Raw genomic sequence first — 12,382 nt, forward strand, 5'->3', positions numbered from 1 at the left:
CAATGCGAGGTGATGAGGGAGAAGTTCCAGAGGGAGGGGGCGGCAATGAAGAAGGTCGTGTCCCCCCAGGTTTGGTACTTGGGGAGGGTGAGAGGGGAAAAGAGGTTGGCGTCTGTGGATCAGAGGTTGGGAGTATGACGAGGTTGAGAGCTTTGTAGTGGACGAGGAGGATTTTAAACTGGGTTCTGTGTTGGATAAGGAGCCTGTGGAGGACTGGAGTGATGTGGTCTCTGGTGCTGGAGTGAGTGAGTAGACGGGCTGCTGAGTTTTGGATGTTTAGAAGTAATTTTGAGGGATCTGGTGGGTGTGATGTTGCAGAAGTCCAGTCGTGAGGTGATGAATGCGTGGGTGTTTCAGCAGCTGAGAAGAGAAAGGAGGGACGAAGACTGGCAAAGTTTTTGAGATGGAAGTGTGCAGATTTTGTTACATCATTGATGTGGTGTTTGAAGGAGAGGCTTGTGATTAAAGATTACGCCGAGGTTGCGGATGTTTGTGGATTCTTAAACAGTAGAAGCATCGATGCGTAGGAAGAAAGTTTTGGCAGGATTTGATCGTTGTTGAGTTTGAGAAAGTTTATTTGCATCCATGCTTTTGTTTCTGAGAGGCAGATTGTGTGGGTGGAGTAAGTGGCAGCAGTGATGGATTTGGTGGAGATGTAGAGCTGGGTGTCATCGGCATAACATATGATGTGAACAAGGAGGACAAGCTCTCTTTACACTTGTGACTTGATACAACCTCATTCTTATTGGTCATCAGGTTAGAGGCTGTTTGTGGTTCCTCACACTTCTTTTAAGACCAGAGGAGATCGATCATTTCATGCAGGGACACCTAAATTCTGGTGATTCTTTTAAAAAGCAATTAAAGACTCAAACAGGCTTTTAGTCAGACGAGTTGACGGTTTTATGACCATCTGAATGATATTTTTTATGTATTTTTACGTTTTTATGTATTGTATCTCACTTAATTATGAGGCACTTTGTGATTTTTATCTGCGATATATGCTAAAAAATGTTTTTTATTTACTTTCTTACTACAAAAGACGCTGTGCTTTTTAACATAAAATCCGTTGAAGACACAGTGCCCTGCCCTACTAATATGGTTTCTGCCGCACTCACACGTATGTTGTTTTCCTCTGAACAGAGATCTCTAACAGCAACCATCTCCATCCATCCATCGTCAACCGCTTATCCTGCGTACAGGGTTGCGGGGGGCTGGAAGGATACACCCTGGACAGGTCGCCAGTCCATCGCAGGGCCACACATAGACAAACAACCAGTCACACTCACACCTAAGGACAATTTAGGGTCACCAATCAGGCCGCTTGACTTTGGACGGTGGGAGGAAGCCGGAGCACCTGGAGAGAATCCACGTAGTCACGCGGAGAACATGCAAACAAAGGCCAGGACAACCGGGGTTTGAACCCTGGAACGTCTTGCTGTGAGGCAACAGTGCTATCCACTATTCCACCGTGCTGCCCACAATCTACTTATTAAAATGAAATTAATAATAAAAACAGCTTCCCCGTTGGGTAGATCTGACTTCCCTGTTCTAAAACACACAAACTTTTTTTTTAACAATGTTTTTGTGGTGTTATCTACGTTTTTGAGGGTTAAATAGGTCAAACGTTCTGATTCACTCCTCTACAAAAGAAACATACATTTTTCTTATCAGTCCTTTCTAAAATCAGAAATTGCTCATTCCCACCAATGCAGTTTCATTATACCTGCTCTTACTTCCATGGTCACGGGACAAGTAGAGTGGAAGCCCAAAGCAATGAAACACAAAAGACAAGTTACCAATTCAGCTAACACGGTTCAGTTCATCAGGAAGCTACTGCTAATTTAACTCTCCACAGATCAGCTGTCAGACAAGAGAACAGGCTAGTATTTGTCATCGACCTCCTGCACATCTGAAGCTTTTTCAAAGACACAGGGTTTCTGTTCGATACAGAAACAGGCTCTCTTTGTAAATTTGGAGACTTATTTAAAAATAAGACGCTTGGATTTATCCAGATGGAGTGATATGCTCAGGTGTTGCAGACGGATCTTAGAGGAAATTTTAACTTTGGACAAGAATCAATGTCATGATTTTCTTATAATATGTACAAAAAGGAGTGGAGCGTTTGAACTCACTGCTGGTTTCATACTTTATTATTCCTCTGGTTGACCGTTTGTGGTGGTAATGTGCGAAGAAAGATAGCAGGGTACCAACAAATGCGAGGAAGAATATTTAATATTTTACTTTAAACATGTTTGTCGACACTGAAGAAGGTCCAGGGTTCAAACCTTGGTCGTCTGTGTGGAGTTTGCATGTTCTCCCCGTGTCTGTATGGGCTTCCTCCAACCGTCCAAAGACACGCAGTCTAATAGGTGAATTGGTGACTCTAAATTGCCCTAAGGTGTGATTTTGAGTGTGAGTGGTTTTTTGTTTCTATGCCGTGTGATGAACTAGCGACCTGTCCAAGATTTACCGTGCATCTTGACCCAATGTCAGCTCTGATTGGCTCCAGTCCCCCTTGTTACCCTGCACTGATAAACGGGTGTAGATGATGGATGGATGTTTGTCAGACCTCAAGGAGAGACATGATGTGTTTTGGTGAGAAACAGTTAATGTAAACAGTAACTGTTCATGTTTGTTTGTCAGGAAACTCCCCAGAGCCTTTTTAATGTTGGTCACCGCCACCAGTTTCCAGGAAAAACGCCCAAAATGAATCAGTAATATCTCCTCAACCATTAGGCCTAGATGCATAATTCTGGTCTCTTTTAAAAGGTCAGAAGCTAAGGAATATAAATCCATTAAATTAACACATTTATTTTTACCATTACAGACTATGTGGAGATGCAATAATGAAAAATATGATATTTTTCATCCTCACCTGGTAAAAAAAGCTATATTTTTAATGCAATAAACCATCAAAGGCATCATAAGATTATAATGCAACTGAAAATCTTCTAATATACCTGGAATGCAATTGTAACAGTACATTAGATGAATATAAACTATAATACAACAGTTATCATACAATATCTTCAAAATATACCAGGCGAATGTCCATATTTTGGCAACATTTACTGTTTAAATGTTGACTTTTATTGGGAGTTATCTTTAAAACACTATTTATGTCCAAAACGGCGATAACGGCAAAAGTAAGCCAGCGGTTTTAAAGATTGCGTTCTGTTCAACAGGTTTTAAAAGAGTAACCTACTGCATCGTTTCACTCACGATGGATCAAAACCGAAGCAGCAGAACCAGACACACATTCTTCAGTTTATAAAACCTGGTGCCTTCATTGCCCATAATGCAACTCAACCGCCCACAGTTTGGTATGAGATCCAGGTGTGTTATGCTAGTAGCAGCTAACGCAGCGTAGAGGTCTGGTGAGCTCACGTTCACTTTCTATTTCTTTCAGTTTCAAACTCTTCGGCCCCGACCGACGCTGACTCAAGTGACATCACTCGAGGACATGTATCAGATCACACAGCTCCTTTAAAACGGACGCAGTCATACTCTCCAACACCTGGAAACACTCAATGATGTCTGAGTGCTCATGCAGATGTTCATGGTTCCCAGAGGATCAATCTTAAGGATTGTATTGTCTTTGAATTTATGAGACTCTCCTGCAGCACGTTATTACCACCCATATTTACATTTCTTTCTACCGGCCATGCAAGCGTGGCAAAGGAGGAAGTCGGGTGACGTATTATATTATATAAATAGGCAGAAAGTCCACATAAGGAGGACAAACCCCGGACTTACACTCAGGAGACCAAGTAAATGTTCGGTTATATTGAGTTTTACCTTTTACCTAGTTTTGCTTATGTAACGGCCACACAACACCCACTTTAACCCAAACCACAACGTTAACCACGTGTTTAATGTCACGTGACTTGGGTCAGTTAAGGTCTGGTCGCCGTGGAGGGAAACGCTCGTATGTGTCGTTCTGGGAGGCACGGATAAACGAGCTATGTATGAGGAATTTCTATGTAAATGCGAGACAAAAGCTCAGAGGACGAACCGTTTAGATTTTAAAAATCTGAAAACAATCTGTTTGGAAAAAGACTGAATGCTTTTTAGATATCCGGAGTGCAAACAGAACATATTCACTCTGTGATACTGCGTCTGTTTGACGAGCTGATTAGAAAGCTGATGGAGCCGAAGCCTTCTGCTGGATCCCTGAGCTGTGGAGACGAACAGAGCGAGCAGGAGGACGGCAGCTCTCCGAGCCTTTTGAACGCCCACAGTTACAAAAATGTTGGTGTGTATTGTCGTTGTGTGGCGAGCCGCCCACCCTGTGGCAGATGGGGGTTTGGTCGGTCCACGCGCACACACACACACACACACACACACTGCAATGAACAGACACATGCACACATTTAGGAAACACACACAAATAAACACTTACACTTATCTGAATGTAACTCAAACACACATGTAAATAAACACACGTTCACTTGTTTTTTCCTCCGTAACAAATGTACACGCCAACACACACACTTTCTCTGTCAGGATCTGTCGAACAAACACACACAAATCCACCCACACACACACAATCTTTCTTTTTCCTCTCTCCCCGCACACACACACACACACACACTGCTCACTGGGGACGGTGCCCTGCTTCCACCCTTCGCCCACGCTCCTGCGGGCCGCCGAGGCTCTGGGGGGGTTTGGTTTTGTGTTTGGTGGCTCGGGGTGTCAGCCGGGGGTCCGGCGGCTCGGCAGACCCCACCACGCCGATTAATCATCTGTCATCTGCGTTTTTTGTTAATATGGATCTTTGTCTTCGCCTTAAAACGAAGGAACGGACGCTCGGGCTCGTTTCCATTTTTGCAACCAGACGTCACCGAAAAACAACAAAAACAACCGAACTGCTGCTTTTTCTTTCTCCAAGTCGAAAGGCTTTTTTACGCGGTCATCTGCTGCTCGAGCAAAGTTTGACCTTTTAGACCTCAAAGTGACACCTCACTTTGGTACCATCAAGTATACGGGAGCAGTGACAGAACAATAGGTGGCTTTTTTCTTCCTTCCTAATGAAGACATTTGAAGATCTGAACCTTTCTTTCACACAGAACTGTACTGCTTTCTCATCTGTCTAATGCTAACTGATGCTAGCTGCACAGAAATCCACTTTATTCATGCACTTCTTGAGACTCATTTAAAGCATGTTGGTAAAATCACATTTACATTAGCGTGTCCGAGGTCCTCGACAAATGTCGTTGATATTTACGTCACTTTATTTGCCTTTTTTAAACTTTCCATTTGTACCATTATTATTTCAAGGGCCGAAAATGTGAGTTCTAGATGTTTCAAACCCAATTTAAACCATAATATTTTCATCATTTAACTTAATTTAAGTTTATCTACGTGGATCAACAGTTTCATCCTTTTTTAGGCCTTTTTATGCATTTTCATGTTTGACCAAAGAGTAGACGATCTGTTAAGTTTGGATTTAGTCTGAAGAAATCCTCGACGTCTGGCGGATATGAGCCAGTCACTTTGAATTATTTTTTTTTTTGCGAGAAAAAGACGCTCAGACTTTAAACACCATAAATCATCTGAGTTTTTCTGCCACCGTTCGTGCTAGAATGGTAGGTGTTTTTATTTTAAAATGATGGATGACTCATTTAGGAAGGAAACGCTTCTCTTGGTTTTTCCCGCGGCACAGTTAGATTATGAAAGACAAATAAGTAAATGTTTGATAAATGATCCACCAAGACCTTAAAGTACCTGATGCTCTTTTAGGAAAGTACCACAAGACTTAAACCCGGAGGCGTCGTTTCATTTGGTGGAGGGTCCGGTTCAGCCAACAGTGAATAAATCCCCTTGATGTGCTTCATATTAAACCGGATCTTGTCTCTTGGATTTGTCATTTTTGGGGATGAGATTCTTGATCAGCCTGCAGATGGGTCAGGGTTTGGGAGGTTTAGGCAATGAACCCTTAAAACGAAGCCATCAATAGACGCGATTGCATATTCATGGGAAACGTATTGACTGCTGAGTGTGGGATAATAGACAGGCGCTGAATGGATCCGGCAGTATCTCCGGGACCCAGAAATGTGTCGTCGGTTACTCTCGGAGCTGATATGAGGATAATTAGCTTTCCGAAGGATCCCAGTCACTTTGATTATGAAGCCAAAGAAGCACTGTTGTGCTTAGTCAGATTATCTGAAGCTGGCTGTTTGGGCCTTGTGCAGTAAGCTATGAGGTTTGACAACATTTTCAAACTCTTTGTCCTGTTGTAAAAAGCATAAAATGGAACAAAAGTAGAGAAAAATCTTTTGAAGAGTGCAGCCGCACTACAGTTTTCTTTTGAATCAGCTAAAAACAAACACTTTAAGTATTTTATTTTGTAAAATTATGTGCTGAATCATCCAAAAAAAGGCATGAAAACAAAGGAAATGTTGGCAAAATATACAAACAATGTAAAAGCATCAATAATAATTCGGCTGCAGCCACAAAAACATGGCGGAACTGCTGTTTGGTTTGGCTGTAATTTTGTTTTTAAATCCTTTTCTACTTTTTATTTCCATCAATCTTGCTTTAACCTGCCTAGAGTTCAATGCAAGCGCATTAAATATGAATTATCTATTCTAATAAATCTCCAAATTAAGTCTTTCATCACACAATGAAATCAGGGCTGCAATTATTTTCATCATGTGTCCATCTGCTGATTGTTTTATCGATTAATCAATTAATCTTTTGTCTATTTAGTGCAAGAACCAAACCAAACAGTCCATCAGATATTTTGTTTACTACCATATGAGACAAAAGTTCACTCATTTAAGAAGCTGGAACGAGAATATTCAGTAGTTTAGCTTGTAAATGTTACTGAAATGACAAATCAAATCAATTGATCAGCTCTACAGGAAACCAAATTTCTACAATTTGCCACCAAATGTCACATTTGCTCTTTCAAAACGATGAAACGCACACAACTAAGTACCGATTTCAGGCCTTCTGCCGACTCCTGGCACCTTCATACTTAAGAAAATCTTAAGAGTTGGCATCCAGCTTCAATGCTGACGACAGAAAACATGCGCAAACAATGCAAACACCCTGAAAAGAGACTTTAGCTACACAGAATTCGAAAGCTCATTACCAGAGAAGAAAACCTTTATAAATAAAACAGATTGTCACTACATGCTTGAATCTTACAGAAAACTAAAGGCCTGAAATTGTAACCGTGGATCATATTTGTGTATTATCTGTTTCACAAACATTTCAGCAGTTATATCAACCTGTTAAGATCTTTTAAATCTTATTTTAACTACCATACATTAGATACTAATTGATGTAATCATACAAATTGGCAAACAGTTCTTAAAGTTGAGACACAGAACGACAAATATGAACAGAAATCAAGCTGTAAAACTGAAATGATGTGTAGGTTTTTCACTTGTATGTCTCTATTTTGATGCCACTTGATATGATTTATACTTTAAACTCATTTCATCAGCAGAAATCTCTCAAGTAAAACTGATTCCCTCTGCAGCTTATACATAACTAAAGTGGATTAACGCCCTCAGAACAAGCATGAAACTCACTTTAAACCTGCGGTGAAGAGAAATCCTGCTTGTCCTCCTCCGTCGGGCTCCCACCAGGACGACGTCCAGCGGGCCTCCTGCTCGCTGTCCAGAGAGACGGGTGGAGAAAGAGAAGAAAGGGAGGGACGCGATGAGATGCTTCTTGAGGTGAATGAAGCTCAACGTTTGTCGGTCCGACCACAAAGTTACCCGCTCTGGATTTCTGGCTCCCCCCCAAGAAAGGGTCATCATCACCCGGGGTCTGAGTGGGCTGTCAATGACAAAAAGATAGAGAGAGAGAGGAGAGAGAGAGGGAGAGAGTGTGTGTGTGTGTGTGGGGGGGGGGAACAATACGATTGTTCCCACCTCACTTTGCTTCCACCCTCGCAGTTAAAATTGTTATGGTAATGAAGTGGATTTTCTGCTGGACAGCAGATTGTAACAGAGAGATGTTTCTTTGACTGGACGTGGAGGCCAGAGGTGTTCGAGCTCTGGACGTGTAGCAGGACATGGTGATGAAATGTACAAACGCTTTGAATAATTGGGTGGAAATCTCTTGTGAAGTGTCCCAACATGCTGCTGTGCTCTTAAAATGCTTCAGGGTAAAATTATTCCACGCTGACAGATCTTGTTCCAACATCTTTTGTGCATCAGATTTCAGCCTGATGGATCTATTTGGGCTCTTTGGAAACATTTGCACCTTCACTTCATTCTTTTTAAATAAAATTATTTGTGATTGAATGATGTTTGGCTGCACAGCACAAGTTTCAAATGGCTGATTTACCAATGGGAAAGCTGAAGGAAAGAGAACCACAGTGTTTTTTAAGGGTAACTTAGGTATTTTTAAACCTGGGCTCTATTTTCATGAGCTGTCGAAATGAGCAGTAGCTACAAAAAGTTGTGGAATCTGCCGCGAACCGGCTGCAGTGGCAGTGAGGAAATAAAGTCTTGCTAGCAGCTCCTCTACAAACACAACAAACTCCTCTCCCCCGTTTCCACCGGCGTCTTCCTGCAACAGCTCGCCTCTCACGAGAGCGAGACCTGTCCTTGAGCGAGACTTCAGTTTCCTGTTAAAAAGAAAGGGGGTCACTCGTAGGGACTCTCTCCATGACGTTGTCACACACCTGGTAAAACTGTCTGAGCCTGTCGCCGGCAGAAAGCAGCTCTTTTCGTGCTGCAGGCTGAAGCCATCTACTGCACGGATTCATAACTTTTTGTGCCTCAGTCATTCATTACAAAAGCCGGGGATGTTGCTGCACAACAAGAGGCAACGACTTTTTTTTAAACAACTGTGCTGAATTTTATAAGCTTAATGTTTATTTATTTCAACTGAAAATTAACTCCTGCTCTTTAAACAAATGTAGACGAGTAAAAAGTACAATATTTACCCCTGAAGTGTAGAAGCAGAAAGTAGCGGAAAGTAAGTAAAAATACTTAGGTAATGAGTAGGGAGGCCCTTTAAGTAATCTAAGAGTATGAAACACTACATTTGAGGGCATAAATAAGGAAGCCACCTTTAAAGTGGCTATAATCAATATAATTTTACCAAATGACAATGTGAAAAAATATTAAATGTCAGCTGAATCTGCAGCTTCTCAGCTTTACGGAGCTTCATGGTGACTTTCAGCTCCTTGTTTGTGTGTCCGGCTGCAGCTGTACTGTTCTGGTTCAGCTGCTTCCACTGTCCCCACTTCACAACGCAGGCTTTCTGTTAAATATTCAAAGTTTTGAGACAAGCGGAGATGAACCAAATGCCACGACATTAGGGCAAAACTAACAGGAGAGAACTGGGACTCACTTTATGAGTGAAATAGAATCTTTTCTCTGCAGAGGTGTTAACATGTGCAGCATCTTCTATTCTCTCAGTTAAACTCAGGTGCTTAAAGGTTCATGTGTACTTGTGTTAAATTCTGGTGATGGTACTTCTGATAGTGACAAAATGATTCTGAGGTGAAGTACAAACGGTTAAAAACGGCAGCATGGGGTCCTCTGGCTTGGATCTGGGTGCTGATTTTAATGAGGTCTGTAGCTGATGCTTCAACACCAAAACGTTACAGATACTCAGTTTCTAATGCTGAATCACGACTTCATTAGACTTTCATGGCAGCCTGCTCAAGCTCCTCATAATAAAGCCTGACCTGCTGCTTGTCTCCGTGCACTGCTGCCGTGTGACGCGTGGAGACAAACAGCTGGTGGAGCTGATTCTCCAGTCACTGCCGTTAAACCATCGAAGAAGAAGAAGAAGAAGAAGAGGACACAACAAGACGACGTCATTAAACAATGGGGAAACCACGTGGAGATCATGATTTAAATCAGACATCTCTGTTGTGTTATTGTGTCTGTGTGACTAATTGGGACAACATTGTTTTGAAATTGGTTTTGAGTGATCATAATCATAATCCTTGAGGGCAATTGTGCCCCGTTAAAGTACGTCCGCTGATGTGCTTGTTTTGTCACTGCCAGGCTCAGGTTGTTATTATAACAACGTTTTGGAAAGGATCCCTAGAGAGACAGAACTTTTTTAAAGAGTAAGATCCTTTTTGTTTCCGCAGAAACAGTCGCCGTATCGCCCCTTTTCAAATCCACCAGACTCCCTTGACAAAAACAGTAATTTTACCTCTCTGGTCTACCACTGCCTCCTTCGCTAAGGTTGTGTTATTGTGGGACTTTGACTTTAACTCTTTAAAACACCAAAGTCACACAATAACACAAACAAACAAAAACACCAAAGTCAGACAATAACACAAAGAAACTAACTAACAGTAGGCCGGCAAGTGCTGTGTTCTGCAGGATAAAAGGACTGTTTTTATCAAGGGAGTCTGGTGGCTTTGACGAAAGCGAGACGTTGGCTGTTTCTGATTGAACAAAAAGGATCTTACTCTTTAAAAAAAGGTCTCTCTCTGTAGGAATCCTTTCCATAATATTGTCAGACACTTATAATAACACTCTGAGCCTGTCAGCACTTAAATGGACGTACTTTAACTTTTTAATTATTAGACCATTACTGTAAGATGTAACAAAACAACAAAAACACTTTTTCTGCTATCATGTGTGTCTTTGAATCCATACATGCATAAATGAGTGTGTGTGTGTGTGTGTGTTAAAGGTGTTGCCAAAGCAAAAAGGGCAACCCCCTCGTCGTCCTCAGGGGGCCGAGTGGGCGGACGGTCCTCAGCAGATGGGTTGCTGCTCGCCACTGGTCACTTCATAAACCTGAAACAGACAAAGAGCGTGAACGTGTGGAATAATTTCATATTTTGGTTTATTTCATTAGATTTTATTGTTTTTATAGATTTTGGTAGGGGGTTTTTTGGAGATAACTTTCTGTTTTTATGTGTTCATCTGCACAAAATTGGTTCCTTTGTGTGTGTCTCTGTGTAAATTCATAAAATCTAAATTTTATTGTCATGAGTGAGTGCCTGCGTTTTGTAACCACATTATTTTGTGTGTGCGAGTTTGAGCTTTGACACACCGGAACCAAACACAAATGTCACAGAGAGCTTTTTCCATGGCTGCATTATTATTATAGTCAATATTCTGTATTTTACATCAACTCTCCTATTGGCCTCCGTTCAACATCATCACGGTCTTTCTGCAGCTTTTCTGCCCTGTAGTCTGAAATAGATTTTGAACTAATTTTTAAATTAGTATTTACACTCTAAAATTATTTTAAATGGTAAAAATGGCAAAATGGCTCTATTTATTGTATTTACCAATTTAACTAATGCTAGACTGGTGTGATAAATATCTTGGGACCACTTTGGTTACAAATGATACTTTAAATTGCATGTACTTCTATTTATTTGTAATATTTATCTAGACAGTACGTTCAAATACATGAATACTATGTGCTTAGCATCTATAAATAACAGCTTCAGTTCCATTTTCACAAATCTGCATTGTTTCTAATAACTGTACCTGTATTTTAATGTTTTGTGATGTTTTGTATTTAAATGTGCTCTAGAAAGTCAAAATATAAGAGAAATTACACTTTTTGGTAGCATTTACCATCTAAAACTCCCCGTCTGTTTTAGAGTCTTTACATAATTACGTTCTGTGGGAATATTTGCACTTATGAATGAAATATAATTAATAGAAAAGATACCTGTTCTTTGTTTGAGTATTTTCTTTTCGTACCACTTTCAACTCATCTCGAGGGAGATGTACTTTTTAATTTATCTGACAGCTTCAGTTACTTTACAAAGTCAGATTTTTACACACAAAACACATGAAGAGTTTATAAAATATGAATATATTTATTATAAATTAAACTCCGACAGTTTACACAAGTACGGCTGAAACATTAGACAGTTGACAGAAAATTACTGTCTGATTATTAAATCATTATTTTGATGGTCATTTTTTCATGCAAAAACACAATTTGGATGTTTGTTAATAGGGATGAGCTTTGGACTGTTGGTTGAACAAAACAAAATAAAGGTGTCACTTTGGGCTCGGGGCAACTGTGACGGCATTTCTCACTATTTTCAGATTTCTTTTTACAATCACTCGATTAATTGAAGAATTCAAAATGATTATTAGCTACAGTCCAATGCAAATAAGTTCAAAATGAGTTCCAGCTCAACAACTACAGCATTTTTGAAATACTTAAATACTTTTACTCAAGTAATGTTTTCAATGCAGAACTTTTACATGTAGCAGAGTACTTTTACAGTGAAGTACTTTTAATTCAGTAAATAATTATTTGTCCACCACTGCTAAACTGTTTCATGCATGTATCAGGTGTGTTGTTACCTGCTCACTGCCTCCATTACAATCATAAAATGTATAAAAGTATTATTATTATTACAAAAACAAGAGAATAATGTATATAATTACAAAAAAATATTACATTTAGC

This window comes from Micropterus salmoides, unplaced genomic scaffold, assembly GCF_014851395.1.
Source record: "Micropterus salmoides isolate LMB-PRFRI ecotype aquatic unplaced genomic scaffold, ASM1485139v1 Ms_hic_scaffold_2, whole genome shotgun sequence".
Lineage (NCBI taxonomy): Eukaryota > Metazoa > Chordata > Actinopteri > Centrarchiformes > Centrarchidae > Micropterus > Micropterus salmoides.